The sequence below is a fragment of the Nomascus leucogenys genome, chromosome 21 (assembly GCF_006542625.1).
Source record: "Nomascus leucogenys isolate Asia chromosome 21, Asia_NLE_v1, whole genome shotgun sequence".
Lineage (NCBI taxonomy): Eukaryota > Metazoa > Chordata > Mammalia > Primates > Hylobatidae > Nomascus > Nomascus leucogenys.
The window spans coordinates 71,540,435-71,558,905 of NC_044401.1; positions in this window are offsets into that span (position 1 = coordinate 71,540,435).

Consider the following 18,471-nt stretch of genomic DNA (forward strand, 5'->3'; position numbering starts at 1 on the left):
TTCCCACTAGAGATTAGGACTGATTTAACAAAGCCCTAGAGCTGTTGTTAAGAGAAGGACTCTGGAGGCAGACCCTCACAGGTTTAAATCCCAGCTTCCTTGCTTATCAGCTTTGTAACCTTTCCCAAATTATTAACCTTTCTGTCTCTTAGGGAGTCCCTAAGAGGGACATTCTAAATTGATGTAGATATGGTTAATCAGTACTTTTAGAGGGTTATTTAGTCTACCTATTTTCATTACTTCCAGTCTACATTTTAAAATATTTTTGCATTGGAGTTAGTTATATGAAAAACTTAGTCAAAATGCCTTGCTGAATTCCAGATTTTATAACCATAGTAATCTCTTGATCACCAGCTTCAATATGAAAAAATGGAATGAGCATTGCCTGGTATGAATTATTTTTAGCGAATCCGTGCTGATTCCAAGTAATCATTGCTGCACTGAGTGTTCACCCTGTTCCCCTTGTTAATAATGCATTACAGAAGTCTGTCTGGGTTTGGCATGATGCTTACTGATACACGATTGGCACAACTTGTATTTTTATTCTTTTTTATTTGCTGGTACATCTCCTATTCTCCTGGATTCTTCAGAGTTTACCACCGATGTTGTGGCTACTTCAGACTTCATGCCATGAGTAGCCTGGGCTTTAATTCATCAGGGCCAGGAGCCTCAGACTTATTTAGAGAGGGCAGGCACTCTGACAATCGTGGCACCTTATTTTGGATCTCAATTCCCTGAAACAGTGTCCCCTCTCCCCTCTATGGAAAGCATCTCCTCTATCTTGAGGGAACACAGATGCAGACTGGAGGCTGAGTAATTGCATTTGCTGTCACTGTTAGTATCACACCACCCTCTCCGGGCAGCAGACCTATGTTGTCTTGTTGTTCTCCTTGCCCTGAGCATAACAAAAATAGCCCTTTTGTAGCTCTTTGCATTTTCTGCCGGGCTCAGCTCATTCTAGCCTTTGCCTTCCTGACACTTGTATCAGCAGCTGAAGAGTTTTTATATGAGGATCGAGGCATTCTCCAAAGCAGAGGACTTTAAAGAGCTGGCTAGAAAGAAAGCTATTCTACTGAGAATGACAGTTGGTGCATATCTTTGCCTCCACCTTCTCTTTGGACAACGAGCATTAATTTCTTGGCTACTTTGGATATTAGCAGACAATCAGTTTCTCTAAATCTTCTCTCCCTTGCTTTTTTGCTTCCCTCCCTCTTGGCTAAAATCACTTTATTAAAACCTTTTCATGATGGGTGTAATGTACTGTGGAAACTGATTTTTAGACAGCAATGAGTTCTTTCTCCCCTCCCACCCCTGTTTTTTTTTTTTTTTTTTGAGACGGACTCTCACTCTTGTCACTCAGGTTGGAGTGCAGTGGCGCAATCTTGGCTCACTGCAGCCTCCACCTCCCAGGCTCAAGTGATCCTCCCACCTCAGCCTCCCAAGTAACTGAGACCACAGGTATGCACCACCATGCCCAGCTAATATTTTGTATTTTTGGAAGAGATAGGGTTTCTCCATGTTGCCTAGGCTGCTCTGAAACTCCCGCACTCAGGTGATCCACCAGCCTTGGCCTCCCAAAGTGCTGAGATTACAGGAGTGAGCCACCATGCCCGGCCCAGATGACAGTGAGTTCTGTACAAGATAAAGGGTGCTGTCTACATACAGGTGGGTTTTAAAGGCAGAACCTTTAAAACACCAGCGCCATGGAAAGTCCACTCTCTGGTTGACACTGATTTAACAAAGCCCTAGAGCTGTTGTTAAGAGAAGGACTCTGGAGCCAGACCCTCACAGGTTAAAATCCCAGCTTCCCTACTTATCAGCTTTGCAACCTTTCGCAAATTATTAATCTCTCTGTCTCTTAGGGAGTCCCTGTCTCAGAAGGCTGTTGCAAGATTCAAATGAAGTAATGTAAACAAGTTTTCAACATAGTATTTGGTACATCGTTAGTGCTAAATAAAAGCTGTCTCATAGCAGCTCTTATTATTTGCATACCGAGTCCCTCAAGGTTAAAAGACCCCAGATAATTGAAATTAAAGAGCAGTCAGCTGGCAAGATTTTCAGTTCTAATGCCCAGGGAGGGACATGTGAAATCAATACCTGATTTTCTGTTACGCCACTCAGTGTATCATGGCCCAGAACGTGAACAAGGGACAGAGAAGCAGTGTCAGCTTTGCCATTTTGAGGAAGGACACTTGTTCCTGTGAAGAATATCTACTCCACATGTACATACGACATTATTTCACTTCATGTCTATGCGTTCCCACTTGCTCCTTTTCTTCCTCAGGTGTGAATTTACTTTATTTTTTACTTTTGCTTTTTCCTTTCCCAAATGCCCTGGGACCCAGGCAGTTTGGGATTTTCACTTCAGTTTAGGCCCAGTTGACACAGTGGAACTGTGTTCAGTGATCCATGGATGGCAACTTAGCAAGAAACAGTCTTGATCATGCATTCTTGTGTTAAGTCCTTGTCCCAGGCTCTGCTTTGGGGAAAACTTACCCTAAGACCCCATTCATATTGATAATTTCACTTCATTGTTGCCTGTCCTTTGTCGTAGCCTGCATAGACACTTGCAATATAAATTGGGAAACTTTTATGAACCTCTGTACTATTATTTGCCTGCTTACACATTTTGTCTTTCATAATGACAAAGATCTCTTTGTCTGTGGACTTCTGACACCTGTCATCCTAAATATCTTAGAAACGTCATCTCCTTTTTCTCACAGCTGTTTACTGAGCAACTCGCTCGCCTATGGCTCTCCCGGTTTCCTTCTTAAAGATGCAATCATGGAATCAAGCTTGCTGTTGCCTTCCCAGGGCATGCGTATTTATAGCACAGGCTTTTAGATTGTGGGCTAACTTTCAGAGGTGCTTGCTTTGAAATAGGCTTTCTGAAGGACCTCTGTGGGGATAATGAGGCCATTTCTACAGTAGCAAGTTGGAATACATTATAGGATAGTGGTTGCAAGAGGCACTTGAAACGATGGAGCTTTCTATACATGGCAAATTGTTTCTTTTTTTTTTTTTTTTTTAACTTTCTAAAAACCATTCTGCAACAGTTTTCTGGTGCTTTCGTGACTGGTGTATGCCTTATACAGAAGTCATTGCATCATCTGTCAGTTTTCTTTCCAACTTCTGGAAGAATTAATAGGTTATAGGTTAGGCTCACATGGGATGGGAAGGAGGAAAGAGGGAGGAGGCAGCTGTGATATTGCACATCAAAGGTATAGTTTTGTCACCTCCAAGGATGGAGAGTCCTGAACCTTTTCTGTGCCATCGGTCCCTTTGGGAGTTTGGTGAAGCCAGTGGATCCTGTCTCATAATAATTTTTAAAAACATATAAAACAGGGTGATGAAATAATCTGTCCATCAAACCCCTGTGACTCACAATCTACCTGTATAACAAACCTCTGAACCTAAAATGAAAGTTTAAAAAACCCACATTAAACAAAATTCAATGGATTTCAGTGGAAGCCATTATATGGAAATGTAGTGATCAAAACATTAAAACATTTTATGATATAGAATATGTGTGCTTCTGTATTCATTTAACAACATGATCTTCAAGCAAGCCCATTAACTACATACAATTAGGAGGTTGTTGATGGACACACATTTTGAGGTCTTGCTGATAAACTTTAATGAGATTTGAAAATACCTATGATTTCTATTTGTGGCCAAGTCATAGGAACTGCTAAATGGTTTGTTGCTGACATTTATAATTGAAGGAACAGATGAATTTCAAATAGAGGCTCATAAATATTAAGATGTCATTTTTTATTCTCATCCCAGTTTATGGACCCCTGATTCTGTGCAAGGACCCCAGGTTCAGAATCCCATTCTCGAGGTTGGCAGTTGCTTTATAGCCTGTGCTGAAGCTCCTGTTTTCTAGGTGGGTGGGTGACCCTTTGCTCCAGCTTCTGGCTACCAAGAGATGCTAGGAAGGAAGACGTTGGTTGAGTAAAAGCATTGGCTGGCACTGTGCCTGCCATTCTTACAGGATAGATAAATGTTAACAAGAAGAGGGAGGGTGCTGGGATGTTCTCCAGAGTCCTGTCTCTGATTTTTTTTTTTTATTTTTTCAGTTCCTTTCATCTATTATAGAAATGGCCATTGATTGGGAGAACCAATGATGTCTGAAATTACTTATTAGATTGAAAATACTTTGGAAAGTGATTTTACTAACTTGGGTTGTCAGGTTTTCTCAAGCAGGATCTGTTTGCTGATTGCTACTTTGCATAATGTTGTAGGATGAACAGGCCTGCTTCTTGTTTGGATGTCAAGTGTTTTCATGTCCGGTAAGGTTCTGGTTGTTTCTCATACCCATGTACAAAAATATATACATATAAGGGAAACATGTTAAAAGAGGACGACCAAAAGACAAGGTTGTAACTAGAGTGTGCTTACAAAATATGAGGGAGGCTGGGCACAGTGGCTCACGTCTGTAATCCTAGCACTTTGAGAGCCTGTGGTACGCAGATTGCTTGAGCCCAGGAATTCGAGACCAGCCCGGGAAACATGGTGAAACCCTGTCTTTACAAAAAATACAAAAATTTCTCAGGCATGGTAGCATATGCCTGTAGTCTCAGCTATTCTGGAGGCTGAGATGGGAGGATCACTTGGTCCTGGGAGTTCAAGGCTGCAGTGAGCCTGATCATGCCACTGCACTCCAGCCTGAGCAACAGAACAAGACCCTGTCTCCAAAAAAAAAAAAAAGTGAATGATATAGGTATTGTCTGAAAGAAAATGGTGGTATGGGTAAAAGCGAGGGAGGAGTGAATGCATTGATTGTGGAATAGCCGCTTTGAGATCTTAGAAAGACAGAGTTGCCTGATGGTTAAGAGGGCAGACTTGGGAACCTGGGTTCAGATTCCAGCTTTGCCACTTGGTAGCTGACCTTCGACAAATCACATCACCTCTCTGCCGCCAAATATCCTTCTTTGTAAAATGGGGATACTGAGAGCAACTGCCTCAAAGTATATTAGAGGGGATTAAATGAGTTAATGCATTGAAAGTTCTTATAGCAGAGTTCTTATATAGGCTCTAGAAATGATTTTAGCTGCTGCTATTATTAATGATAACAACTATTGTTAGTACAGGTGCAATTTACAGAGCCCTTCCCTGTACCCATGCCTCATTTGAACATTGGAGTGACCCAGGTAGTTATTTCCAAATCCATTTTCGGATAAAGAGCTTGAGGTTCAGAGAGGTCTAATGATTTGCCCACTCAAAGGATGTAAAGAGTGAGGACAAGAACCCAAGCCTTGGGGTGACAAGATCTGCCCTCCTTCCAGTGTGTTCCACTGTGTTTGGTATCAGCCAAAGTCAGCTTTTGCAGTTTGTTTCAGATTTTACAAATAGAGAGGGCTTATCCTTTAAGGATCTAGTGCTATTCAATATAACTTTCTGCAATAGTAGAAATAGATGTTCTAGAACGGTACTGTCCAATATCACAATATCACCATATGGAGCTATTGAGCACTTGATATATGGTTCCTGGAACTGATGAACTTGATTTTAAATTTTACCTCGTTAAATTTAAATTTAAATAGTCACATGTGGTTAGTAGCTACTAATTGGGTAGCGTAGACAGAGCTTCCCTTGTCTCAGAAGGCTTGGGTATAAAGCGCAGCTCTACAACTAATTAGCTTTGTAACTTTGGGAAGGTAATTTCTGGGGGCTCATTTCTTCCTATCTATGAAATGGGCTAATTCTATTTAGATCAATACAGAACTCCAGCGAGGCCAAGCAAAGATAAGAATTTTTTTTTTTTTTAAAGTGAAATAGCTGTAGGAGTTCTTGAGGAATTCAAGGGAAGGCGCAAAGGCAGGCCAAGGAAAGTCTTGGAACTAAAAATAGAATGACCTTCAGGGACCCGGTTCATCCTCTTCTAGTCTCATTTCTGTTTTGTGTGCATCTGTGTCACTCTTGTCTCTGTGAAGTCTGGCTTTCTTTGTACCCCCTGCATGGATGAGGGAAAGCTGGCCACCTCATACCTCCTAAATTTATATATTTCTCCCTTGACAGCTAATTCTGGAATTATTAGCTGTTTCTCAATCTCAATTCTAAGTTGCAGGAAGAGGAAACTTCCTTGGCTTGGCTTGAATTAGCCATGGGTGGCTGAACTACATAGCAAACTGTGCTGCCTTGCCCTTTCTTAGAAGGTTCGATGGGGGCTGGGGATGTTCCTTAGTGAAAGCAATAGTTGTGAATTGGGTCAATGTCTAGGAAAAGTATCTTTGGTTAAAAATTTCACTGCAAGGTGGAAACTGTGATTGCAAAACCAAATTTCTTAGGTAAAGGAAATGGGATAGCCTGATTAAATTTAGGTGTTCAAATTCATTCATTGATTCAGCAAGTATTTGTTGAGTGTTTTGAACTTGCTCTGTTAAGGGCTAGAGATGAGAAACAATACTGAGAGAAGAGGCCTGATCTTTGCCCTCATAGAGCTCCAGTCTGATAGGGAATTCTCGCGTGAGTATAAAAAGGCAGTTCTAGAGAGTACCAAGAAGAAAAGACTAAAATTTGGGATTTTAGCTAGTGAGTAGAGAGTGCTTCTCTGAGGCAGTAATATTTGCCCTGAGATATGAAGGATGAGTAGGAGTTAACTTAGTGGAGGACAGAAGAATGTGTTTGCCTCTGAACAGAAGGACTGCCATGTGCAATGACCCTGTGGCAGGAAGGCTGGAAAAAGCTGGATACTATTGGAATTATATTGCTTCTGTTCCTTCTGGCCCCAGTTACCAAAGTTACTTTGGAATTAATGGTTTCCAGGCAGCTTTATTATTATTATTATTATTATTATTATTATTATTAAGAGAGAGTCTCGCTCTGTCATCCGGGCTGAAGTACAGTGGTGCAATCTTGGCTTACTGCAACCTGTGCTTCCCAGGTTCAAGTGATTCTCATGTCTCAGCCTCCCCAGTACCTGGGATCACCACACCCAGCTAATTTTTGTATTTTGTGTGTGTGTGTGTGTGTGTGTGTGTGTGTGTGTGTGTGTAGAGATGGGGTTTTGCCATGTTTCCCAGGCTAGTCTTGAACTCCTGAGCTCAGGCAATTCCCTGCCTCAGCCTCTAAAAGTGCTAGGATTACAGGTGTGAGCTACCATGCCAGGCCTATTATTTTAATTAAAGGTTAAATGTCTTTTAGGTGGTGAAAATAAATTTGCTTTCCAGATATTAATTTTTATGTTACACTGTATATTATGGTGATCTGAGTTTTTATATGCATTTCTTCTTTTGGGGATGAATAGTACATTTAATACCTTGAAGGCATAAACTAGGAAGAGAGGTCATTCTCCCTAGTCTCTTGTGTTTTTCTGCTTTACAAGTCTCCTAAAGCGCGTGGTGCATCTCTTGTGTGTTGGAGTTATGGGATCATGACCTAATATTTCCTGATGTAGGCATACTTCTGCCAGAATGTTTCCCTGATGCCTGAACAAAGCCTTGATGAGTGAATTTGTGTTTGAAACTGTGGACTCGACATAGAAATTTCTTAGGCCTCAGGTTCTGGTTGTAATGCGTTATAAATGTGAGCTGCTGCTTTTTTAGATCTTGATTAAGAGGAATGGCTTCCTAGGCCTTTATCTGAGTCAGTGATGTCAAACCATGGAAGAAGTTTAAGAAGCCTTCCATGAATGCCAAAACTTTTTTTTGAAATGAAGAAAAATAAAAAAAATCCAGGGTATATTATTGTCTGTGGAAAACCACTTTTGGTTATACCAGTGTGCCTGAATTTTATGTTTAATTTTCATATTGTATTTTATTTAGCTGGCTATGTCTAAAATAATATTTCTACATGGAATATTAAAAATTATTAATGAGGTAGTTCTTTTTTCTACTAAGGCTTTAAGATTTGGTGTGTATTTTACACTTAGTATCTCAGTTTGGATGCTAAATTTTCATTGGAAATATTTTAAAGGTATTTCATTTATTTCATAAAGTTTACACATGAAAAAGTAGGTATGTGGCTGAAATTTATGTGATGTATTTCCTACACAACTATGGCCAGTGTTGGGAAGACTCCATCTTTAACAACTGCATCCTCAACCCGAGAAATATTCTGAGTTGGGCTTTCTGTAGTGTCCAGACTTCAGTCTTCGGAAGGTCTTGGCTGACCAGTTACTACCCTACTTCAATCCCCCCTCTTGTTTTCTCAAGCTTTTTTTCTGGTCGACACTCCCTTTTCTTCCCAGGTAGTGGAATCTCCCAGCCTAGTTTGGAATCCTGAGTCTACCACTTATGTTGTATACTTGGGTAAGTAAATGGGTTTACTTATTTTCTCCCATGTTAAACAGAGATGTAAGCAAAACAAAACAGACTTCCTTATAGGGTTATTCTAAGGATTCAACAAGATGAGAGATAAAGTGCTTGACTGGTCCAATATTTGACCCAGAGTACACATCTGCTAAATCATTATTTTTTATTTTTTTGAGATGGAATCTCATTCTGTCACCCAGGTTTGAGTGCAGTGGAATGATCTTGGTTCACTGCAACCTCTGCCTCCCAGGTTCAAGCCATTCTCCTGCCTCGGCTTCCCTAGTAGCTGGGACTATAGGCACGTGCCGCTATGCCTGGCTAATTTTGTATTGTTAGTAGAGATGGGTTTTCACCATGTTGGCCAGGCTGGTCTCCTGACCTCAGGTGATCCGCCCACCTTGGCCTCCCAAAATGCTGGGATTACAGGCATGAGCCACGGGGCCTGGCCCACATATGCTAAATCATTATCATGATAACAGATTCTTTGATTCTCTTCTCTTGACTTAAACACCAGGGCAAAACAATCAGATATGCCTTTCAATATTTTCTAGGGCCTGTGAAAACTTTTCTGGATTCTTGGATCACACATAACATGTTGATTTTAATCTCAGATAAAGCGACTGGTTCTGAATCACTGCTGGTGACGACTGACCTTTGCTCAAGCTGTAACATGTGTCTCCTTGGGGTCCCTTCCCATCTCACCCCCTTTTCACCTTGTCCTTCTCCAGCTCTCCTGATTGTACTCACTTCCCTGTGCCACATGTCCTGGACCTTGTTTCTCCCGTTCCTATTTACCTTAAATCAAACCTGACCAGTCCTTTGTCTCATTCCCTCACAACCTTACTATCTACCAGGAAATCGGTCAGTGAATTCCAATGTGATCTGTTGTCTGTGACTTCCTGTGATGTACAGTCTGGGTAACATTTTTCATTTGGAAAGAATGCTTTCACCTGAGGTAACCATGTCAAGGGGGAAATTTTGAGTTTTGTTCTGGCAAGTAAGATGGGTAGAGAAAAGGAGAGTCAATGAAGAGACTCAGGACAATCTGAACTTTGGACCAGTTACAGCGTGTGGTGTCTTGTTGATATATTCATTTATTTGTGTATGTCTTCATCAAAACAGATTTGAGAGCGACTTTAAGAATAATCATTGAAATGAGAGATAAAGGGAAAAATAAGTATTTTTTTTTTTTTTTTTTGAGATGGAGTTTCACTCTTGTTGCCCAGAATGGAGTGCAATGGCATGATCTCAGCTCACTGCAACCTCTGCCTCCTGGGTTCAAGCAATTCTTCTGCCTCATCCTCCCAAGTAGCTGGGATTACAGGCATGCACCACCATGCCCGGCAAATTTTTGTATTTTTAGTAGAGATGGGATTTCACCATGTTGGTCAGACTGGTCTCGACCTCCTGATCTCAGGTGATCTGCCCTCGGCCTCCCAAAGTGCTGGGATTATAGGCATGAGCCACTGTACCTGGCCAAAAATAAGGATATGCAAAATTAAGCGTAAGATTAGCATATAAAAGGCATGATGAAAAGTGCTGTTCACTTACTGAAGACGAACTATAGATTTGGCTGTCAGCTTCCTAGCAGCCAAAGTGAAGAGTGAAAAACAATAGATTAGGCTGGGCGTGGTGGCTCACACCTGTAATCCCAGCACTTTGGGAGGTCAAGGCGGGTGGATCACTTGAGGTCATGAGTTTGAGACCAGCCTGGCCAACATGGCAAAACCCCATCTCTACTAAAATACAAAAATTAGCCAGGCATGGTGGTGTGTGCCTATAATCCCAGCTACTTGGGAGGCTGAGGCAGGAGAATCACTTAAACCCGGGAGGTGGAGGTTGCAGGGAGCCGAGATCATGCCACTGCACTCCAGCCTGGGTGACAGACTGAGACTTCGTCTCAGTAAAAACAAAACTAAACAAAAACAACAGATTGTATGAAGTACAGTGTCCATAAGATAAAAATGAGTATTATTGAAACTTGGACCTTATAGTTAGTTCGGTAGTTTGCTCCCACATGGAGTGTCTGAGATACCCAGCAGGGATGTGAGAGGACCCCATTTAGAGGCCTGGGCTTCTTAGGTACCCTACTCTCCAGATAGCTGGCCAAATTCATTCTCTTGTACTTCTCGTCAAAACCTTAGTCTGTGAACAAGCAGTCAATAAGGTGTTTTGCCACTTTTTCTTCTCTTGAGGCCATCTATTTCAGTATTTGTTGTATTTGCCCATGAGACAGACACCAGCTCTAGAGAGAGGTTAAAAAACCGAGTGGCATATTGCAAGACTGGTAATAACATTTTGCTCACTTACTCAAGCATTCATTCATTCACAGATTTATTGAGAACCTGTTGTGTGCTCGGTGCTACGTTTGGCCTTGGAAGATCAGTTTTTCTTGGGCTGTGTTGTCACCATCCTGCTCCAAGCCATCACCATCTCTTGCTTGGACGGCTGCAGTAGACTCCCCGTTTCTGATCCTGCCCCCACATAGGGACATTCTCTACCCAGCAGCTGGAGGGCTCTTGTGAAAACCTAAACCATCTCCTGTTTCTCTCCTGCTTACAACTCTCGTGCCACATTTGGAATAAAATTCTAACGGCACACTATGGCCTACAAGCTTCTGCCTGGTCTGTCCCTGGATACCTCTCTGCCATCACCTGCTACCTAACATTACCTCCTACCTCTCTTTGCCTTGCTTACTCCCCTCTGGCCGCCCTAGCTACCTCTCCGCTCCTGAACACACCAAGCTTATTTTAGCTTCAGGCCCTTTGTGCTGTCTATTTACCTGGAATATGCTTCCCTTGGAAGGTCACGTTATGTAATTCACCATGATGTCACAGTCACCTCAGTGAGGCCAGGCCATCCCTGAACACCCGCTCCAAGTAGCTAACCTCTTTTCCTCCAAGCTCAGCTAGTCTCCATCACATTGTTCACTTTTGTTTTCTCTGTAATGCTTCTCTCAGTGCACAGTTACCTTATTTATGCTTGCTTACCTTTTTGTCCCCACATACTATAATGCAAGCTCCAGGACACTGGGGACCTTGTTTACCCTCTGTGTCCAGTACTCAGCACAGGCTCTGGTACAGAGAGTTGATAAAAACAAAAAAAATCCTTGTTGAATGAATCATGCAGAGGTGACCCATTGAACACAGAAATAGAGCATGGAGGCTGTGCTAGCTCTTCTAACTTCCCTGTGTATAGCTAATTACCCTCACCCACTGTATCTCCCCTCCTCTTTTCTCTATGTGAGTTCTGTGGTTTCCTTTAGTGTCTCTTCCACTTCCCCCACCTAATCAAATCAAAACAAAACAAACCCACGCACGTAGACAGACCTTTCCCGTCCTAAAGAACAACAAACAAAACCAAAAACAGCTGGGCACGGTGGCTCACACTTGTAATTCCAGCACTTTGGGAGGCCAAGGTGGGTGGATCACCTGAGGTCAGGAGTTCGAGACCAGCTTGGCGAACATGGTGAAACCTCGTCTCTACTAAAAATACAAAAATTAAGGCTAGGCCCAGTGGCTCACGCCTGTAATCCGAGCACTTTTGGAGGCTGAGGCAGGTGGATCACCTGAGGTCAGAAGTTTGAGACCAGCTTGGCCAACATGGTGAAACCCCGTCTGTACTAAAAATACAAAAATTAGCTGGGCATGGTGGTGGGCGCCTGTAATCCCAGCTACTTAGGAGGCTGAGGCAGGAGAATTGCTTGAACCTGGGAGGCTGAGGTTGCAGTGAGCTGAGCCTGGGCGATAGAGTGAGACTCCATCTAAAAAAAAAAAAAAAATTAGCCCAGCGTGGTGGTACGCCCCTGTAATCTCAGCTACTTGGCAGGAGGATTGCTTGAACCCGGGACGTGGATGTTGCAGTGAGTGGAGACCACACCATTGCACTCTAGCCTGGGCAACAAGAGTGAAACTCTGTTACAAAAGACAAACAACAAAACAAAACCAAAAACACCCTCAAACTTCTCTTTACTCCTTTCCATCTTTACTTTTACTGTTCTGTGCTGTTGCCTCTTCCAGGAAGGTTTCCTGGATTACAGCAGTCCCCAGTGATCTTACCCTTTTCCATATGGTTAAAGTCTTTGTTTTCATTATGCTAAAACATGCTGCCAAATATTGAATGGCCTACTCTGTTGGCTGCTCCTTGTGTGTTTTTGTCTTTTCCGGTTAGATTTGTGTTGAATTGACAAGAATCAGTCTTCTTAATTTCCCCCAGCATGTCCCAGTATAATGCCAGTGCTGAGTCTGCTTTCAGTACAGACAGGTTGGGTGTTTGAACATCTTTAAATAGCTTAGGACCTTTGATAGTTCAGAGCATAGACTTGTGTTACAGAAGTAACAGGGCCAGGCGTGGTGGCTCATGCCAGTACTTTGGGAGCCCAAGGCAGGAGGATCGCTTGAGCCCAGGAGTTTGAGACCAGCCTGGGCAACAGGGCAAAACCCTGTCTGTACTAAAAATACAAAAAATGACCCAGGCATGGGGATGTGCGCCTATCATCCCAGCTACCCAGGAAGCTGAGGTGGGAGGATCACATGAGTCCCAGAGATGAAGGATGCAGTGACCCCTGATTGTGCCACTGCACTCCCACCTGGGTGACAGAGCGAGACTCTGTCTCAAAAAAAAAAAAAAGTAACGGGTAGAACCAACAAATACTGAATCTCATTAAGCCTGCATTTATTAGTATTCCATAGAAATAATTACCATTTTATTTAGAAGCTGTTAGTATATTTTGATTTAACTTTTTCTTTTGGTAATACTATTTGGTGTGATAGTGTTATTTAAATTATATCTTTTGTTTATTTAAGGATAGTTTGCATTCTATTTATAAATATGGCATTATTAAAAATTTAAATGTGTAATTATTATAATAAAAACATGCATATTGTAAACCAGTTAAAGTGTTAGCACGGTCAAAGATTTCCTTGTTTTGCCCACAGGAGGGCACCATTGTCAAACAAAAGATGATTTTAAGGTTGAAATGTAATTACAGGTTTAGATTAAGCTTTTAAGAAGCCTTTATCCCACTAATAGATTAGAATGGCCAATATTGTCTGCGATGGGCTTTGTCTTGCCATGTAATCCACTCATGGCTGAATTTACTGTGTATATATGTCCGTGAGCTGTTTGTTAACGGTAGCTAAATCACACTGTACTTTTCCTAAAATGCTCTGCGAGTTATTGTTACAGCTGGAAGGCACCTTGGAGGTCATCCAGTTAAACTACATTTGTTTACAGATGAGGAATTTGGGAAGCGTAGAGGTTAAATGACCATTAATTTGGGAGTGAAACTGGGGGCTTACATTTATTAATTTATTAACAAAACATATTTAACTTCCACGGTATGCAAGGTATTATACTAGCAGTTGGGGTAGAAGAGAAATAAGACATCATCCTCCCCTGAAGAACTTTGCATTCTGATTATAAGTAAATAGACTCCCACCTGCCCATAGTAATGATGATAATATTAGAAGACCCGTAATTTAATGTTTACAAATATTTTTTATGTAGGAGTTAGATCCTATCATGTAAAAACTTTTCAGATAAAATTCAAGTACTTGGCAACTTGTAGATAATCTCCAAAATTTATGTTGGCTATTGATTATGTTAAATAAAATCCTTAGACATTCTGTTTTGAATATTTGAAAAATGAGAAATGAGAGGAAAATTTCCAATTAAAAACTGGTCTAATTAAAAGAAATAAACCCTCTGCAGTAAGGATAATTGGGCCTTGAGAGATTTATGGCTAAATTGTCATTACCGTTTACATTTGTTCAGCCCCAGACCTGGGCAATTTCACTTGGACAACAAGCTGTGGAGCCATGCTGGGTGCTGCTGATTTTGGTGAGCGCATTTTATTTTATGTAACTTGCCAGCTAAGTTTTCAGTTTTATGTATACCGGATCTCAGTTACCCATTATTACTTAGCAATGATTGCTTTCGTACTTCTTACTTCACAGGCACTTGAAGGCTAGAGTTTTTCTTTGTTAACAAAATGTGTGGTTTGACCATATATCCATTAGGAAGGAATTTATCCGTGCACTTAAATGAAAATGCTGTGTTGTTTTAAGGAATTTCTCAGTTCTTAAAGTGACAGTGTAAACCATATATAAACATAGTATGTCTGTTTATTTAAATCATTTCTGACTAGAAGGGCCTTTTTTAAAAATGGGAGAAGAATCTTATTTCTTTCTTTGTACATATTTATGGGCACATGTACAGTTTTGTTACATGTATAGATTGTGTAGTGGTCAAGGCAGGGCTTTTAGTGTATCCATCACCTGATTAATGTGCATTGTACTCATTAACTGATTTGTCATCATCCACCCTCCTCCAACCTTCTCACTCTTCTGAAACAACTCTCTACCACCTAATTTAGATGAGATGGTATTGGTAACACTTGAAATTAAAATGCCGTTTATAAAATTCTTTAATATTTAATAGACAGTTATTGTCTTTAATGGCTCATTTACAATAGGCTTTAGCACGTTGTAAAATGGTTCAGTAGGAAATTCTTCACTGATGTTTTTAAGGAAGCAATAAAAAGCAATTTATGACAGGTGTGTACCACATATTGGTGGAAAAACATGTCTGCTTTAACATATGACAATGAATATTCTCTAAATTACAAAAGTAATTCCACATATGTGATAATTATAAATGATGGCTCAGCGGAGGTTCTGCCATGTATCAGTGCTTGAAATATATTCATATAAACATTGGTAACCTATTAAGTACATTTACTTTCATCAGCACACTCTTTAAGAAGGTCATTAATACCTGCCTTATTTCAAGATATATTTGTCAAGAGAGAGGTTACATTTCATTTTGCATGCTTTGGTGGAAAAGCTGTTTGCAGATTTCTAAAGACAATTCAATGTGATTGTGTTATTTAAGCAACTGGAAATGGAAACATCTTACCTCATTTCTGTCTAGAGAAATGATGAATGGTTTTATGTAGGCAAGTTCTGCTTCGAGATTTCTATTGATTATCCCAGAATGGAGAGACATCACTTAGTGGGATAGTCTCCCCGCATCCCTACCCTTCCGCTCATAAAACCCTCTAGTTACTCCCCAAACCCAGACTGCTGATTTCTGAAACATTTCTCCCTTCCATCATCTTCTGTCTGGGTGGAAATTAGTGTGGAAAAATGATTTACCACAATGTCTAAACTCTTTAGGGTGTCACTTCTTACATCATTAGCTGAAAAAATTATTCCTACTTGTGCCCCAGTACCCAAGGGGCTGAGTACAGAAGGCACCAGGCTATCCCGGTAGATCCCAGCCCGGGAGGTCAGAGATGAACTGATGGCGAGTCTGGAAATAGCTAATTATCCAAACCTCCTCACTCTGGAGGTGATGCAAGATGCGCTTGGAGATTTCCCTGGTGAGTGGGCAGGCGGGAAAGGGCAGTGTGTTTAGTAGCACTTGGGCTATTTTTTTTGTTATTAAGCAGACTCTGTTTTGCTGTGTATTGTTGCAAAAATGCTTCTGAATTCAAATGTGTTAGGAGATGAGTTTGAGTGGATGCACAGACAAAAATCCGTTTTTAATGTTTTGATGCTGAATTCCTTCATAGAAACCAACCGAAGTAATTTAGCCTTCATGTATGATGTTCTGGCTCTGGTATATCTTCACTGAAACGTTTTAGAGAGTTCTATTCAGAAGTGCAGCTGTTTTCCATATTTAAAAAAATGGTGGCGAAGGCACTCAAGCTGTATATAATTCTTGCATACTTGGTCTTAATTTGGGAAATGACATTAGTTAACCTTTAATAAATCTGTAGCAAATGAGAAGCCTGTGCCACTGTTTTTCACTAGCTTTTCAGAGATGAGGCAATATTTATTTAGGCATTAATGTAAACCATCATAGGCACAATCCAAGGATCTGCTAACAAATTCAGTCCAATTGTCTACACAAATTCAGCCACAGACAGAATTTTTATTGTCAGATTGATGACCAATGTCTTCAAGTCCTGAAGAAAGGCAGATTTATTTTCCTCCTGTTTACTAAAGCATGAAAAGGGACTGATATTTTTTGGAAATACTTTTACTAGAACTGAAACTGTAGGTACATTGGTACCATACAGCAGAAATTAGAATCTTGGCTCAGTCACTTACTAGCTAAGTGAGCTTGGACAAGCCACTTCTACCTATGCCATATCGTGAGGTAAATAAATCCTTCTTTTAAAGTCAGTGTATATTTTAAGATGACTAACAAGTGCATGGTTCCTAGCAGGCGCTATGTAAGTGTTTTTAAAATAAAAACAAATAAACCTGCTCTGGAGGCTTGGGTGAATGCTCAGAGAGGTGAATTAACCAGAACATTCAAACTTTCACTTTCCTTATTGTTTAGAATTGGCAATAAGCTCTCAATCATTTTAGTGTGTTTTATAAACTGAAGCCTTTTAAATACATATGTAATGTCTTAATTTAGTATAATTTCCAACTTAATGAAAAGTTCATAGAATAATACAAAGAATTCCCATATACCTCGTGCCCCTATTCACCAACTGCTTACCTTTCGCTTATTAGTTTTTGCATTCATTAATTCCCTCTCTCTTCTTCGTTCCCTCTATCATGCTCTTCTTTCTCTCTCTTTCCTCTTGGCTTCTTCCTGCCCATGTTTTCTTAAAGTCATTTGAAAATAAATGGGAGGCATTTGCCTCTTTATTCTTAAATATTTCAGGGTGTATTTAATAACAAGGGCATTTTCTTTCTTAACTACAGTATGAGGATCAAAATCAGGAGATTTAATGTTCATAGAACACTGTAATGCAATCTACAGGCTACTTTCAGATACTGTTGATTTTCTCAATAATGTCCTTTATGGCTACGTATATGTGTCCTTGTTTTTGTGTGGGCATACGGTTCATTCTGAGAATGACTATTTTTTCCTGGTCCAAGATCCAATGTAAGATCACAGTTGCATTTGGTTGCCATGTTTCTTGCCTTTATTTGAGACAGTTCTCATGGTTATTTTAATTTTTTTTGTCTTTCATGACCTTGATACTATTTAAGAATGCAGAGAAATTATGTTGCAGGATGTTTCTGAAATTTGAGTTCATCTGATTTTCCTCATAGTTAGATCCAGGTTTAAGGTGAGTGCGTCTTTCAGTTTTAAGAGGAACTGGTATTTCATCATCGTAGAGTTTTAGAGGGAAAGATGGGGGAAATGTGATGCCCTGCAGATTCACATGTGGAGTGAGGTGGGTGTAGCAGACAGAAGAGGTATTCTGAAGGTGTTCATCTACAAGCGAATGACTGTATTCTGAAAGAATAGTTCTCTAAGGGAATTCACCCCACCAATAATGGAGGCAAGTAGATCAAGAGACGAGGAAGGCACAGCCTCTCTATTTTCCTTGATAAGAAATCAAGTGTAGGTAGAATTCTTTCTTGTGTAACATAGAAATAAATTAAACATCTGAAGAATGGTCTCTTCTGCCTGGGAACCTCAAAGTTTCTTGGTACCAGGAGACATAAATAGGCTTTCTGCTCTTTTGTAGTAAATCAGTAACTGTCTCCACATAATACCCACACATCAGGCAGAAGATGAAAAATGCAGCCCAGCATCCACCATCTTTTTAGTTCATTCCGAGAATGACCAGACATGTTCTAAAAAAATTTTCTTAGTCTAGATATGGGCAATGTCTTTCATCATTGAAAACACTGAGACTCTTTAAAAACAAATGACTTTTGAAGCAGAGTGATAGAAAGGACTGTGTTATAGTTGGGAACAACAGAGGAATAAAATGATTCCAAGTAAATGCTTTCTTTTGGTGCCATGCACAAAGTTGTTGATCTTGAATGTACTGAAGTTTAGAAGTGACACAGTTTGGTTTAAGTGTCCCTTCCAAAACTCATGTTGAAATTTAATTGTCGTTGTGATGGTATTAAGAGGTAGGATTATTAAGAGGTGGATTAGGTCATAAGGCCTCCACCCTCATGAATGGATTAATGTCATTATCTCGGGGGCTGCATTCCTTATTGTGAGAGTGGATTGTTATACAAGCAAGTTCAGCCCTTTCTCACTCTCTTGAGCACTCTTTCCCTTCCATCTTCTGCCGTGGGATAATGTAGCAAGAAGGCCCTCACCAGATGCTGGCACCTTGATATTAGACTTCCCAGTTCTGGAACTCTGAGAAATAGATTTTTTTAAAGGTATTCTGTTTCAGTTTCAGGTATCGTGTTACAGCAGCAGAAAACAGTCTAAGGCA